Source organism: Herpailurus yagouaroundi, unplaced genomic scaffold, assembly GCF_014898765.1.
Source record: "Herpailurus yagouaroundi ecotype Mexico unplaced genomic scaffold, PumYag 29, whole genome shotgun sequence".
NCBI classification, from domain to species: Eukaryota; Metazoa; Chordata; class Mammalia; order Carnivora; family Felidae; genus Herpailurus; species Herpailurus yagouaroundi.
Window position 1 is genome coordinate 111,707,712 of NW_024412377.1, and position 16,164 is coordinate 111,723,875.

General features: G+C 41.0%; 1 protein-coding gene and 1 long non-coding RNA gene across 2 annotated transcripts in view; one reads left to right on the plus strand and one right to left on the minus strand.

The window, feature by feature from the left end:
- The window catches only part of PDE4D (phosphodiesterase 4D), a 1,431,601-nt gene that overhangs the window by 20,002 nt on the left and 1,395,435 nt on the right, over positions 1 to 16,164 (plus strand). The gene's annotated exons all lie outside the window — the stretch shown is intronic.
- Positions 14,389 to 16,101, minus strand: LOC121015607 (uncharacterized). Its single transcript, XR_005783899.1, has 2 exons — positions 15,782 to 16,101; positions 14,389 to 14,545 (listed from the first exon to the last, which is right to left on the minus strand). It is a non-coding gene; the product is annotated as an uncharacterized LOC121015607 (long non-coding RNA).

A 16,164-nucleotide genomic window follows, 5' to 3' on the forward strand; every position in this document is an offset into this window, starting at 1 on the left:
TGTGTGTGTGTGTGTGTGTGTGTGTGTGTGTGTGTGTGTGTGTGTGTAAAACAGCAAAAGACAGAACTGAGTAGAGAAAGGGATAGTTGGTGAGACAGGCCCTTTACCCTCAAGTTATTTTCTTAAAATCCAAAGTCACATGGGTGAAAATTGGGCTTTATTAAATTTATCTGATGGGAAACAAACATGCAGATGACACAAGATTCCTAAATGTGCCAGAAGAGCAGAGGGAGAGATCCCTGCTGTGTACAATGCTAATGCCACAAGTGTCCCTTGCCATAACTGTCCTTGGAAAATAATGTCAAAGAGTTGATCTAATTTCCCCACCGCCTTAGTCTTCCCTTTATGTGTCCTCTTGGAGTACTTCCTCCCCCTTTCTCCTTCTGATAAGCACATATCCACAAGAAATGTTACCTTTCAGGAATGATCAGTCAAGCACACCTTTGTATGAATATAAGATTTATTTATTTTATTAGAAAATTTTTTTAATGTTTATTTATTTTTGAGACCGAGCATGAACAGGGAAGGGTCAGAGAGAGGGAGACACAAAATCAAAGCAGGCTCCAGGCTCCGAGCTGTCAGCACAGATCCCAGCACAGAGACCAACATGGGGCTCAAACTCACGTACTGTGAGATCATGACCTGAGCTGAAGTTGGACGCTCAACCAACTGAGCCACCCAGGTGCCCCGAGATTTATAAGAATTCATTTAGACGTTTGAATTTGACATTGCATCCTTTATTTTAGAACAAAATGCACGTTTCCTACAAGTAGTCAGGTGACTCATTTTATGCTGCTTTGTGTGTGGAGGACTGGTTTTGGGAGATATCCTGTTTGTAGCCTATGTGTCAAATCCTACCTTTATTAAGAACACAGACTGTGTCTTGTGGTATTGCAAGTCTGGCTTCTCACTTAAAAGCATTCCCCCTTTTTTCTCACCGTGATGAATTTTAACTTTAAAGCATAAGTCACTGTATCAACTTTAATGTCAAATAAATTGGAAAAAGAAGGGATAGCTTGTTGAAAAAGATGGTGGAAATGATCATGTTCCAGGCTTAGTTTAGTCAAGTTGGTAAACTCTCTAATGGATTCAGACTCTGTTTAGATCATTTTGCTTTGGCGTCCCCATTTCAGTGTGGAGGAGGCTGCTTTGTAACCTGATCTTTTTGCAGAGAGGACTAAATGGCCCGAGGGACAATACAGACCGTTGTGAGGGGGCTGAAATAAAGTCTCAAGGCTGCTATGCTACCACATACCTCAAACAGCAGATGCCACAGAATTGCTTTTGGAAAAGTGTTACCTTTCACATGTTATGCTAAAAATAAATACCTAAGAAGACCTGAAAAACTTGAAAGAAGTAGCGAAGCAGGCTGGGTTATACAAAAGCAATTTGCAAGATTACGGAAGTAATAGAAATTGTATAAAGTAAAACATATTAGTGCTTTAAGTTCCAAAGCAGTTTTTGATAATATAGTCAGAACAGAAATAAAAAGGCATACAAAAACTGGAGAGTCCCTAGGAGACTGCAAAAAGCTATAGAAAATGCTATAGCATTGGTGGATCAGACAGAATGCCTTTATTCCCCTAGACTTCTCATCTCTTTGTTTTCCCTTTTGAAATTCACCTTCAGAAAATCTTACATGGTTTACTTCTACCTGGCCAACTCAGACTTGGTCCTTTTTCAACTGTAGTCATCTGCTATTTTATAGATGTCCCCTTCAGTTGCATATTGTGTGGCTTGTCACTCTAGAGCATAGAGTGCTTAGTTTCATGACTAAGGTCAAGAAACATGTCTTTGCTATCTTTGGAGTTCCCCCTATTGTTTCAGTACAATTGTGTTCTTCGAGAACTGCATTTGATGAATGTTGCCTAGCTCAGTGGATACTTGCAGAGTTAAAAAAAAAAAAAGTTAAAGGAAAGATATTCAACTTTGTTATTATTAATATTTATGTGCCATATTCTGGAAAATCTGTAGAAGATCAGACAAGATAAAAGCTGGAGGAACAAGATGTAGGTATAATAGTGAGAATGCAAAAGACTTTTAATAACGTCTTGACATAAATAATAAAGGTGGTAAGAGTAATAATGATACAGCTTGACATTTCTGTAGCATTTATCTGAAAGCACTTGCACATCATAAAGAACAGAGGGATAAAGGAATAGAAATAAATGTAAGGAATACCAAGGAAATGCCGAGATAAAAAAGCAAAATGACAAAAGAAAGGTGAAGAAAATAAAGCCCAAAATAAGGAAATGGTAGGACGATTTACTAACAACTTGGAACAGTTGTTAGCTAAATCACACAGTAGGCAGAGTGTCAAATAAATATTTACGACAATGGTGGTTTTTAGAACACGTTGAGTCTACTGTGTATAGATAAAGCATGTTTTCCCTTGTTTTCTACCAGGTAGTGGCTGAGGGAGAGTCCTGCATTTTCTAGCTTGCTCTTTCTCGATTTGTTGTTCACTAGGATTTGTACTGATACAGTACAGTTAAATGTATTCCAGCCACTCTCCCTGTCTCCTCATGAAGACACAGAAATGTGAGGGATACTCACCTGTAGTAGATTATTTCTCTGATTTCACAGAAGCTCAGTTAGGCTTGCTGCAGAGACCATGGTCGATTTTCATTGCTGTTGGAGGATTCTGAACATTACCTAACCTTAGGAAGCAGGTGTCAAATTATTGTCAATAATCCTGACTATATAGTAAGTAATTATAAAGAAGTTCCAAAATGACGAGTGACATTGAATATCCTTTCATGCGTCTATTGGCCATCTGTATGTCTTGTTTGGAAAAATGTGTATTCATGTCCTCTGCCCATTTTCAAATTGGATTATTTGTTTGGCATTGTGTAAATTATTGATATATTTCGGTTAAGCCCTTATCAAATATATCATTTGCAAATACCTTCTCCCATTCAGTAAGTTGTCTTTTTAATTTTTTTAATGTTTGTGTATTTTTGAGAAAGAGAGAGAGTCAGAGTGCGAGCAGGGGAGGGGCTGAGAGAGAGAGAGACACACAGAATCTGAAGCAGGCTCCAGGCCCTGAGCTGTCAGCACAGAGCCCGACTCGAACTCATGAACCGTGAGATCATGACCTGAGCCAAAGTCAGACGCTCCACCAACTGAGCCACCGTGTGTCCCCAGTAAGTTGTCTTTTTCTTTTGTTGATGGCTTCATTCTTTGTGCAAAAGTTTTTATTTTGGGGCAGTACCAATAGTTTAATTTTGTTTCCCTTACCAAAGACCTATCTAGAAAAATGTTACCATGGTCAATGTCAGAGAAGTTCCTGCCTATGTTTTCTTCTAGGAATTTTAGGGTTTCATGTTTCACATTTAAGTCTTTAATCGATTTTTGAGTGTATTTTTGTGTATGATGTAAGAGAGTAATATTGTTGCATATTGCATATTGTTGCAATATTGCATAATTGCATAAAACTGTGGCATATTGCATAATTGCATATTGCATAATATTGCATGTTGTTGTCCAGTTTTCCCAACACTCTTTGTTGAAGAGATTATTTTTTTCCCATTGGATATTTTTGCAACAGGGGAGGTAGGTGGAGGATTGGTAAAATAGGTGAAGGGGATTGAAATTACACTTATCCTGATGAGCACTGAGTAATGTGAAGAATTATTGAATCCTATTGTATACCTGAAACTAATAAGACATTGTATGTTACTTATACTTGAATTAAAAAAAATTCCAAGAAAAGACATCCCAAGTATGTTCTAGAACTGAGCAGTTCTAGACCTGGAAAAATACAGATAAAAAAGTTCTGCCTGTCACATGTCAGAGGCCACAAAAGGTCCTAAAATGACCTTTATTACTGCTTTGGAGGGATGTGCTGCATATTTTAAACAAGGTGATATTTAAACAAGGTGATATTTAAACAAAGTGACCCCTAACGGCTTTCCGGAGGTGGGAAGCTTCTCCTAATTTCTGTCTGTTTTGTTCAGAAACCATATTCAGTTTAGTTGAAGGGCAGATGACCCACACCAAGATACCTGAATTAGTAAATTTTGGAAAGCTGATCAAAAGAAAGATACAAATCACGGTCATGGTAAATGACCTCAAAATAAGAAGAGCGATGCTCCTGAATTAAAATTGCTTCCTGTTGATAGTAGTAGCACGGAAGACTTTCATTTTAATTGCCTCCTTTGCTGCTGGAATCGTGAATCAACTTTTTTCAAGGTTCAGAGATCAAAACTCCTCGTTTGGTGATAATTTTACTTTTACACCTCAGGTTTTCAAACAGAGCAGAGAACCCTTTTCTTTGGCACGGTGCAGACCCGGGAGCTGGTCCTACCTCAGGCCCTTTGTACCTGTAGTCACTGGTCAAATAATTTCATCTCCTTTATTCTCCATTGCCTCAGCTGTAAGAGGGGATGATTACATGGGTCCTGGTTTGTCATAATCATAATCATGTGTCTTTGGCACATGTTATCTTTGGGTCTCTCATCAACTCTGAAAGGAAGGAAAAGTTACCAATCATATTTTATACTTGAGAAGGCTAGACTCAGAGCCTTTCAGTAACCTGACTGAGGTTACACAGCCAAAAAGTAGCAATGCCAGCATATAAACCCTCATAAATATGTTAACAAAACCCCCTCTCAGCCTTCCATGAGATTTTGGGTTTCATTTAAAATGGTATTTGTGGCGGCGTCTGGGTGGCTCGGGGAGTTGAGTGTCCGGCTCTTAATTTCAGCTCTGGTCATGATCTCACCATTGTGAGATGCAGCCTTGCATTGGGCTATGTGCTGGGCATGGAGCCTGCTTAGAATTCTCTCTCTTTCTCTCTCTGCTCCTGCCCTGCTCATGCTCACTTGCTCTCTCTTGCTTTTGTTGTCTCTCTCTCTCTCTCTCTGCCAAAAAAATAGCATTTGTAAAAGTGTTCTGAAAATGGCAAGTTTCCTTAGACATGCATGGTATTAGTACCATTATTTTCTGGATGGATATAAATTAGTAAATGTGTATTTTTTCAATTCTTTGTAGGCACTTAGCTCCAAGTCAGATGTCATTTTTGATACCCTTTGGAATTGGGTGTTGTACAGTGTAGGTTTGCATAAGGTGTGTTATTAGTAAATCTTACATATTTCTAAGTGGTATCATGTCCATCCTTGGAATCAGATATTAGTTACTTTGGATCTTTTTTTGAGAAAAAAGAAGCAAATAGGCTAATCTAAATTAAATGAATATTTCAAGAAACAGAAACTGATGGCATATAGTCCAATCTGCAGAGCCAGCTAATGAAGACCCCTGGAATCCCTTGAGATGAAAATTGATGTGTTCACAAATGTTGGTTCTGGACCAACGTAACTTCTCCTGTCTGGATCTTTGTTTATTTATTTTTTTGAGACTTTTATGCACAGGAGGTTGCTGAAATTTACTTGCAGAGTTTGTCCTTGCTTGAGGGGCATCACCCTTCCTGTGAATCTACACAACTCTCCTAAAATAAGCACTAAGTTTTGGAAAGAATTTTCTCTTATGGGAAATGTCCTATTCCCAAAGAGAGCCACCAGTGTGAGATCACTCTTTCTCCAGGGAGGAAGCTAAGGGGAGCCAATGGTTCAGCGGCCAAGAATGAAATTTCAAGACAGGTTAACATTTGAGACACAGTCATCCATGCTTTCCTTTTGGTCTTTTAGAAGAACAGCTTGAAATCACAGTGGAAAAAAAATTACAATGACAGTTAATGAGATTTTCTAGAAGAATCACTGGGGCCCAGAAATCAACCCTTCCTTATTGTTGGCTCTGCCTCCTTAGATACCAACACCCACCTTGTAAAGTCCCGGTGGGGATTAAATCGCACAGTGCATGTGCAGTTCCTGGCACAAAATAGGCATCAATGTTGAATCCTAGGTCAGTTTTCCAGATGTGCTTACTCAGTTCCTTAACTCTCAATGTCAACCATTTGTTCTTTTAGGCCACAGGATGTCTAAAGAGTTAGGGAAAATGCTTTTGAACTGAGAAATGATGGACAAGGCTGCCTCTTATGCCTCCCTCGGGTCTATGTTCAGTGGAATATAGCCTTCGTTTGAGTAGTAAGAGCTTCAAGATGGGGCCAGCAGGAGTCCTATACAGAAGGAGCTCATGGCACTGCTCATGAGGAGCCAGCTAGCTGCTGGCTGCTCATCTTCAGTCCCCTCTGGGGAATGCATGCGGGGCTACTGATCTGTGTATTTTCCTTGACTGAGATGAGAGAGGGTAGCCTTTGCCCTGTTTTCTCTTGAGACATTTTGGTCCTATTTGGGTCTCTGCTGGGCTAAGGCAGAAACCCTTCTGGGAAGGAAGAGGCCACCTTATGACCAGGCTAGATTTTCTTTTAACTCAGAGCATGGGTTTGGTTGAATCTGAACATAAGAAGTTGATCAAACTACTCTAATTATATGAGTAATAAGTATTTTTTAATGTTTGTCAATTTTTGAGGGAGAGAGAGAGGGGAAGCATGCATGTACACTTGTGGGCATGAGTGGGCAGGAGCCAGACAGACAGAGGGAGAGAGAAAACCGCAAGCAGGCTCCGCACTGTCAGCACAGAACCTGTCGCGGGGATTTGATGTCATGAATCCTGAGATCATGACCTGAGCCGAAGTCAAGAGCTGGATGCTTAACCAACTGAGCCACCCAGGCACCCCAGGAGTGATATTGTACGGAAAAATCTGGATACTCTAAGAGCTGCCCTAATTTGTTCTTTGGATTTGGTCATCTTCTTTTTTAAGTAAGGGGAAGCCTAACATCATCCCTGTAGTCCTCCAGTCACACCCAGCCAGAACTCTGCCCAGCCCTAGCAGCTACAAAGAAAAAGAAAGAAAAAAGGCTGGTTGAGCATGTGAGGCAAGCCCCCTGTGCACAATTGCCTGATCCTAGGGTGATGATGCTCTTGGCACGATGGGAGGCACATTCAGTGATTTATGCTCTGGCCACTCAACTTGGGCTGTGGTCTACTTCTGGCCAGTATGCTCCAGTGAAACGAGCTCTGCCCAGGGAGCCAAGGGACTGGCATTTGCCAGTCAATTTCGGACAAGTCACTTTTTGCCTGTGGGCCTCTGTTTCCTTTAAGGGAGGACATGTGTAATGAGCCTCAGTGCAAAGAATCTATTAGTCTGTGATCTGCCCCTACCTGGGGTACAGATTGTGTGTGGGTTCCCTTTGTTCCCTTCCAGCTCCGGGTTCTGGAGATGTTCCTCAAAACTGTTCTTGGCCTCTCTCCTCAAATTTCTCTGTGCAAAAGAGCAAGATTCAGTTTAAATGAATCATTGTTCTTTAAAAGAGAGACAAAAGCTGATAAAGTCAGGGGACGACCTATTTCTGAAGTAGACAACCGAGAAGTTTATGGCTTTTTGTTCTTTGGGCTTAACCAGTTTTTCTTCTTGGAACATGTTTTATGGAACTTGACCAGTCACCCCAGCAGTGTATTACTGATGTCTTCTTGGCTATAGATCAAAGTTTCTGATACAGCAGCAGGGACAGTGGGAAAGCAGGAGGTAGGAGAAAGCATTTCTGATGAATTTTGGAGTCAGACTCTAATAGAAAAGTAGAAAAAGGATAGGGATAATTAATTTCTGAAAGAATTGTAAATGACCAATACATGGGGGGGAACAGTCTAGTTTTTCCTAATAATGAAATAAATGCAAATAAAAATAACAATGCTATTGTTGACCCCGTCATTTTGGCAGAAATAGAAATAGTTGGTTGAATTTGGTATGTGTGTGAGTGAGGAAATGGGCATATGCATGCATCTACCAGTAGCTTTCATAGGTTTAAAAGCCGAAAGAGCCCAAATTCCATACCTTTTGGAGGACAGCTGAGTGATATGTGCTGCAATGTGAAGTGAAAATGTAAAAAGAAAACATACTTCCTTTCTTTGTCCAGCAATTCTCAGTTGAAGACTGACTTGGGATAACTGCATGAATGTAACAATAGGTGTGCAAAAGCATATTTATAAGGAAAAGTAGAAATAACTTCAATGTTCATTAGTAGGGGACTGGTAAAATCAATTATAGTAAAGGTCTTCTGGAAAATCCTATGTAGTCAATAAAAATATTACACAGCTTTCCATATGATGTGGAAAATTGTTTAGTGATACAAAGCAGGTTATGAAACACAGTAATTAGGTTATATAAAATTATAGTAACAAACATGGCGGGGGGTTATCATTTAACCTTGATAGGTAGGACTTGAGGCTTTTAATTCTGCTTTCTAGCTCTACTTATCAATTCTGTGTCCTTAGGGAAATTTATTTAACCTTTTTCACTCATGGTAAAAATGGGTATAATACCAACCTCTGAGAGGTTGTTGAGGGAATCAAGCAATAAGACACATGTCAAGCACCTGAGATGGGGTAAGAAACTACTTGGATTTTTTAATTCCATTTAGCATTTCTATTTTACTTTCACTATATGAGTACAAACAGATGTGTTCCTCTGCCTGTGATTCAAAGTGAGAAAGCTAAGTGGGCTTTGAACAGCTTTCATTGGTTTAAATGCAAGAAGAACCCTTGTTCCAAATCTCTGGAATGGTATTTTCCTAGGGCTGCAGTCTGTCAGGAAAAGGCCCCTATTGAGTCATTGTTTTCTGAAGCCAGGAGAAGGAATGATGCTGTTGGACAGCCTAAAATAATATTTCATTCTTGTCATCCTTATGCAGTTTAAGACCAAGTGATTTTGGATAGATCTGGTTTCCCTCCTGGTTTTGGAAGAACAAAGCTTTTGTTATTAATGCTCTTAAACAACGGAGCTTTGTCCTATCCTTGGGAGTGTGCAAACTAAACAGAAGATTTCCTGAAGGACCGTCTTATTTATTATGAGGAGTGATTCCAAGTGTAAATAGACACAGTTAGTCTCCAGCCACCTGTGGAGGGCCCACATGGACAGCAGAGGAAAAGAGCCAAGACTCACAGAACACACCAACCAATCAGGTTTGAGATTCACTTTTATATTGTGCTCAAGTTGGTGGACTCAGCCATGTCAGAACTCCTGTTTACTTGGGGCCTGCTTTGTCCTCCAAGACAAATAACCTTGTGTTCCTTCTGTGTCTGACACAGAAAAATGAAAGTACTGGTATTTTGACCGTTTTAACTTAGGGGACTTCCGGTCTATAGACAATTGTCTCAGAGTCTCTTATGGTATCTTTTTAGAGCTATTGATTCTGCCACATGTGGTGAGGGGGGTGGTAACTGGGGCTCAAGAGGTCTCATCAGTGACTGACGAATCATTAGAAGGATGCACATTGGGCCATTTTTGTTTCAATTTCTCTTTCCTTGTGTGACACCAGCCCTGGCTTGCTATTGCACTGCCATGCCCCTGCACAAATTTCATTTAGCAAAGGTCAAGTCCAAGTTGAGTATGTAATGTTGGGATCAATTATGATTATTAATAATTATAGGTAGTGAGTGTTGAGCTCTTGCAGTGTGCCAGGCTTTGTGTTAAGAGGTTTGCATGCACTATCTTGATGTTTCTTAATGAGGAATCCATAAACACCCGGCTTTGCAAGCAGGTGCAAGCATCAAGTGTGCCACTAAAAATGCAGATTTCTACCTCATGCTAGACTTAGAGGATGAGCATCTTGTGGTGGGAGTCAGGGTCTGCATGTTGAACTAACACTATAATTTTGATAAGCATGAAATTCAAGAGCCACTGTATTATTTTATAATGCACATGGGACACAAGCAGGATCTGCTCTCCTTCCACTCCTCTGATGTCTGTGTTTAAGTTCTTAGGGCACAAAAAAAAAAAAAAAAAAGGAAGAAAGAAACCCTATGGGCTGTGAGACTTGGAGCAGTCTATGCCTCTTTTAGTAGCTGGTGATCACAAAAGTGTCTCCATAGCCAAACTGCTTTTGAGCCACCAATTATTTACCTCTCCTGGAGGAGGGTCTCCCACTCTTAGTGGCGGCCCTGCATGGACCAGGCCTGTATTTGTAGGGCTGACCTGTTCTTGAGAGGGCCCGCGTGATTCCCAGGGCCCAGAAAGCCCTGCCTACCTTCTGCATGTCTTCACTTCATGCTCCAAGGGGCCTGAAATGTTCCGTGTGGTTGTTTCTTGGTTCTCAGCTTTATTTCCAGAAAGCCCTTATTAAAACAAAGTGCCACTTGAAAGATAACAGAAACATTTAATCACACTGGCACAGGCTGTTTTAATCTGGCTGTTCTGGGGACGGCACACCAAACAATTATTTTTTTTAATGGAAGCGGAGGACAGGCTCCTTTGTGGGCCTCTTTGGTGGAGGAAGCTGGGGACGTTAGGAAAATATTTTTGGCCGACAGGGGGGGAGGAGGGAAGAGAGGTGAAGTAGGAGAGGGCCTAAAGACATACCAGACCTGTGTTATGACCTTGAAGATTACCCTCCAGCACACGTGTTCTAAATTCTGTAGCCCCTCCCATTCTACTTTGCTGAACGTCCGTCCAGTGGCAAGTGACTGTCCCTTGAATCACAGGCCTGGACTGCAGGGATGCCACAAATGAGAAGGCCTCAGGGCACAAGTGATACTATAGCTGAACCAGCATAGAGGAAAGGGGGTGGTGATTTCCGCCCCCCACCCCCAGCCCTCCTCCCCTTTGTAGCCCTCCGCCAGGAGCAGCTGATTAGGATTGAGGCTTAGCTCACTCAACTACCTGCTAGCCTCCATAAAAACTTTCACATATGCAATCATTTCTAGCAACCCTGATGGGTTTCCTTGAGTTCCTTTATCAACTTGTTGAGAAAGACCAGAGATGATTCTCTAACTTCAGCAAAGAGTTTGTGGGTGGGTCTGTTAAACCTTAATACTTGATTTTGTTTTGGATCTTGCATAAAGTGCCCCAAATTTCATTTTTAAAGCATTTTTTTTTTTTTGCTAAACTAAAAATGTTTCCCAGTTTTCCCACGGCTTATTGATCCTTTAGTGCCAATTCATGTTATAAATGGTACTGATTGATTTCCTCAGAAGACCGTTACCACCTTCCATGGACAGGAGGTGGGTAGGCAGAGGCTCACTGGGAGGGAGTTGAGGGTACTGAGAAAGGGCAGACAGATGGAGGCCTCTGCAGCAGCACAGCTGGGTGAGACAATATGTGCTTCCTCAGAAACAGTAGCAGTTAGTTGCGGTTATGTGACAGCGAGGGGGGATAAGGGCCAAGACAGCTCATGAGTGAATGAATGAATGAATGAATGAATCATGAGGGTAGAAGTACACAGTCCTTCCCTAGTTTGGCTCTTCCCTTACCAAGCATGTTCTTTTTTTCCTCTGCACCCTCCTCCTCCTCCTCCTCCTCTCTCTTCTTCTTTAATGTTTGTTTATTTTGAGAGAGGGCAAGAGAGCATGAGCAGGGGAGGCTCAGAGAGAGAGAGAGGGAGACATACAATTCCAAGCAGGTTCCACACTATCAGCACAGAGCCTGCTGAGGGGCTCGAACTCAAGAAATGTGAGATCATAATCTGAGCTGAAATCAAGAGTCAGACGCTTAACTGACTGAGCCACCCAGGCACCCCTCCTCTGTACCTTCTTAATGAGCCTGTTGGAATCACAGTTAATTTCCTCCTCCTCTGAGAAATGCCCCATCACATGGAGGAAAGGAGATAATTAGCTTCAGTGTTGTCTCATATTTAAGCCGAGAAGTCAGCCTGAACTCTAGACATGGTTCATGTAGTTGGATAATCACCACAGATGTTCATGATAGGTAACTTGGTTTTTTCCTTCTTTCATATCTTTTCTCATTAGGGTACCATGACTGAAGATTAATGGCTTCCATCATTTTTTTGCCTTCATGCGGGAATCTTTAAACTAGCCTGAACTTTGTACCAACTATCACATGAATCATGTCTGCTACAATCACTCTTTCTATGTCATTATCTAGGTTAGCGTCCTGGTGTTACAAACTTCAGAGGTTTTAAGACAAAATGAGCTATATGATGTTGTAGATATATTTCAGTGTACCTAGGTGTTTAGTAATTTATCTCCATATTGGAGATTCTGTATGCTTATTGCAATTAGCTTAATACTAATAATGACACTTTTAATGAATACTTGCCATGTAATAGTCTTCGTCCTCAGCATGCATTGTTTGTTCAATCCTCATTCCAGCCCTAGGGGGTAGTAACTATGTGTGGTACCATTTTACAGATAAGGAAACTGAGGCATACAGCTATTAGGTAACCTGCCCAGGGTCCACAGTTAGGAGTCAGAAGTGATATTTGAACACAAGTGGCCTGGCTCATGGTTTGTGTGTTCAACTTCCATGCTGCAATGCTTAAACTTAGCTTGAAATGAAGAGGTGGTTTTAGTATCAAATATTAGGAATGCACATTTTTCCCTCGCTAAATGTAAGTAACTGCCAGTTTTTGTGTATGTAGAGTAATGTGGAGTTTGATAAACTCTGACCAACAGTGAGGTCTCTGACCAACAATGAGGTCGAAGAAAAATTGGCCCTTTGGAGATCTCGTTCCCTGGAAGACGAGTTTTGACTATGGATTGAGTGCAAAGATTGTTGGCTTATGTTGATTTTAAGTGTAATATGTTTTTAGTATCTTGTTCCATGTATTATTAGTATGTATCTGTTCATTGATGTTCTAAGGAGAGGATGAATTGAAAAAACCCGAAAATGTAGGCTCCATTACTTTAGTTGGTTAGAGTTCCTGTCTTCGCAAACGACAACAACAATAAAAGCCACTAACCAAAAATTCCCATGTGCCAAGAGCAAATTTGGATTTGAGATGAATATGCCCAGATGAAGTACTATGTTATCTGAATCAAGAATGTGAGCTTCATCCCTCTGATAACTATGGACTTAAATTTCTAGTAGCCATGCCTTTTTATTTAAGTGTAGTTATTTTTGCTTTGTTAAAGCGAGACAAGTCTTTTGCTGACACTTTATCTTTTTTTCTTTTTTTCTTTTGAGAGAGGGGTGGGGGGGGGTAGGGAGCGAGGCCACAGATGGGGGAGAGGAGCACAGATAAGGAGAGAGAGAGAGAGAGAGAGAGAGAGAAACTTAAGGAGGCTCAGTGCTTAGTACAGAGCCTGACATGGTACTCGATCTCATGACTGTGAGATCATGAGCTGAAATCAAGAGTCACACACTGAACTGACTGAGCCACCCAAGTGTCTGTAAGCAACTGTTTGTCTTTCAGTTTACAACATAAGACACGGGCTTTTAGTGTCAGCGTTTGAAGTGTTAGCAGTTGCCTCTCAGCACACTGGTCCCAAGATCTCTGGTATCTTCAGGTGGAGTCTAGCACTGTGAAAATCATGGAGCTTTTGATTCACATTAGCTGGAGTGGGTTAATACACTGTCAGTCTCTGCTGGTTTGACACATAATGTGGTGGGTCTGAGCGTTTCTTATGGTTATCTCATGAGTGAGTCGTTTGGTTATGTAAACGTCAGGGCCAGACAAATTAGATTATGGGGCTAGAAATCTTTCTTGGTCCAAGGGACACTTCTTGGTCAACTGTAGCTGTTCTGATATTTGAGATTTCCTGACAGTTGTTGGTTCAGAAATGATTTGCATTCCTGAGCTAGTTTTCTTTTATCCAGACCATCTTAATTCTTCTTATGAAGTTGAGATCAAGAAAATGAGTAAGAACTGAATTGAGCTGTTGGGGTGACTCTTGAATACCATGAACTTCTTAGTGCCAGATGAGATAGCCAACACTAACTGACAGTCATGACAGAAGACAGTGTCCCTATGCAGAACCTGCTGACATAAGTCCTGGTGAGCTGAGAATGATGGTTGCTAGAAGCAAGACTCTAACATATCTCACTAATAATTTGAGGCAAAAGAAGATGGTAGTATTGGTATGTATATTTTTCACTTTCCTCCACCATGGCATTATTTTGAATAGGGCAAAGAAACAAATGTAAACTGCATAATCCACTCAAGTTGGATCATGCTGAACCATGACCTTCTTTGTTACAGTATAAGGGTTTCCTGTCTGTGTGACGGTTCCAGGTAGTAAGTATCTAAATCTTCCTAACATTGCCAAGTAGAAGTAACATGTCGCAGGCTGTCACAATTTTTTAAAGTTCTGGGAGTGGATGACAACAATGGTCTTAAAGAAATCTCTCATCGTGAATATGTTTTGAGTTGAAAGTTACCTACTAACAGATGAACAGCTTGAAATTGAGTCCAGCAAAACCCTTAGTGTTTGTAAGGGTCAAGGGGCCAGGGATCAACCTGTAGCTTGGCTACTACATGTTGATGTAGAGAATGTACAGAAGCTGTGAAAGCTTCTAACTCAGAGATGCTGGATGCTTGCTGGCCATTGTCTTGGGTGGTAAGATAGTTGTGTACAAAACTGTTGGATGTGAAGTCTCCCTGTAGGAAATTTTGGGACAAATACACACAAACTGACTTAAATGGCTCAGTTGAGAGTATTCTTGGCCTTGGCTATTGACAAATGGAGATTTGGACATAGGAGTTGAAGGGGATTTTAATGGAATTTTATTAAGGGAATAGGAAACTATTTTAGACTAGAGTATCCATGTTATCTGGGAGTAAAGGGAACAACATTTAGGAAACCCACGTCCTTAGAAGTTTTGCTTCTCATGTAGTCGTCATAGGTAGCAGCACTGTCAAATAAAGAAAGGTTTAATTAAAAAAAATTGTGCGAAGGAAAAATATTCTTCCCTGGCTGGTCACAAATTAGACAATTCAAAAAAAAAAAAAAAAAAAACGCGGGGGGGGGGGGGTGGGGGGGGTAGTGGGGTTGCCAATAGATGACTTTTTCTGCTATGTTTTTCATCTTGGTGTCAAAGCTCACATTGAATGCAGTCAATTACAGCAAACAAAAACACACAGAAATGTCTCTTCTGTTACTGTTGGTTACATTAAATCACACAAAAAAGGGAGTCTCCCTTCACCACTTGTTCCTTTGGGAACACATAAAACTGACACGATTTGAATATTGTGAAGATTCCCTTTTCCCTTGGTAAGCAAAATGATTGATTTTGTTACTTAAGTCTACTACAAAGGTTTTGTTGTTGTTAATATTACAGTGGGGAAAGATTGGTTGAAGACATACTATCTGCTGAAGATTTGGAAGGATTTGTCATTAGGTAAAGCATGTCAAGTATGTGAGGGCGTGGTATTTGGATTACGTGTAATGTCAATTTTTTTTTTCTATTTTAGTTACTACTTTTACTTACAAATGTTTCCCACAGATCTTTTAATAACTACAAATTTAAAAGTTTGGAATAACATGTATTTGCTATAACTAACACTTTGAAATCTAATAGGATCTCAGGAAAATATGGCCACGGGAACCACAGGGCCACGGAAACTCTGTCAACTCTGTCCAGTGCCGAACTCTGCCCCCGCAATCCCACCATGGTACATTCTGGTACCTTCTCTCGTGGTCTCAGTGCCAAGGGCCAGAGGAACTGAGCAATGACCTATCTTCCCAGTTTACTCACTGAGCATAGTTATTTATTTTGAGATAGGAAAAGCATTTCATCGTGCTCATGAAATGCATCTCCTGTCCTACCTGCCTCTGTACCCTTTATTCTTGTTTCTATGGGTGGGTGGGTGGTTGGGGGGGGAAGGCTGCCCATCTGAAAAGGTACCTGTAAAACAGTTCTGAAAACATGATTTCCTTTCCTCCACAAATGATCATTTTGGTTTCAAGTGTGTTTCAGGTACATGAAACCTCCCCCTATTCCTACTTACTTAATAGCAAATGACCATACAAAAGACAAGAGTGGAAGAAGGTAAAATGAAATTGAAGCACACCTAACTGCCCAAGTGACTTCATGTATATGATTTTGACTCAGCATTACTCCTCCTATATATAAAAAGATGAGAATTACCTCCGGCTTTGCTGCTGTAGTTGCCCTTGGACTTCCAGGGGTAGCTTGGTCCCTTAATGCAGGCACGGTTGGGATTGCCATGCCAGACAAGATCTTGCTCCAGATCTAGTCACATTCTTCCAGGTCATCTGTTCTCCTTCCCTCCGACAGCGAAGCTGTGATTTTTCTCTGGCCTTGCAGGGAAATGTGATTCCACATAAGCACATTATTGTGTGGAATATCTCATCTTTGTTGTTCTAGTGCAGTCTTTTCAGCTTTCCAGAGCCAGTTAGACTTGTTATGAGGAGCTAAGTGATTGGCTGGATCTGGGGCTCAGTTTCATAAATTATAGCCCCGTGCACTAGAAGCACGAGTCCTATAGTTGCTGTAGTTCAGAGGCCTGC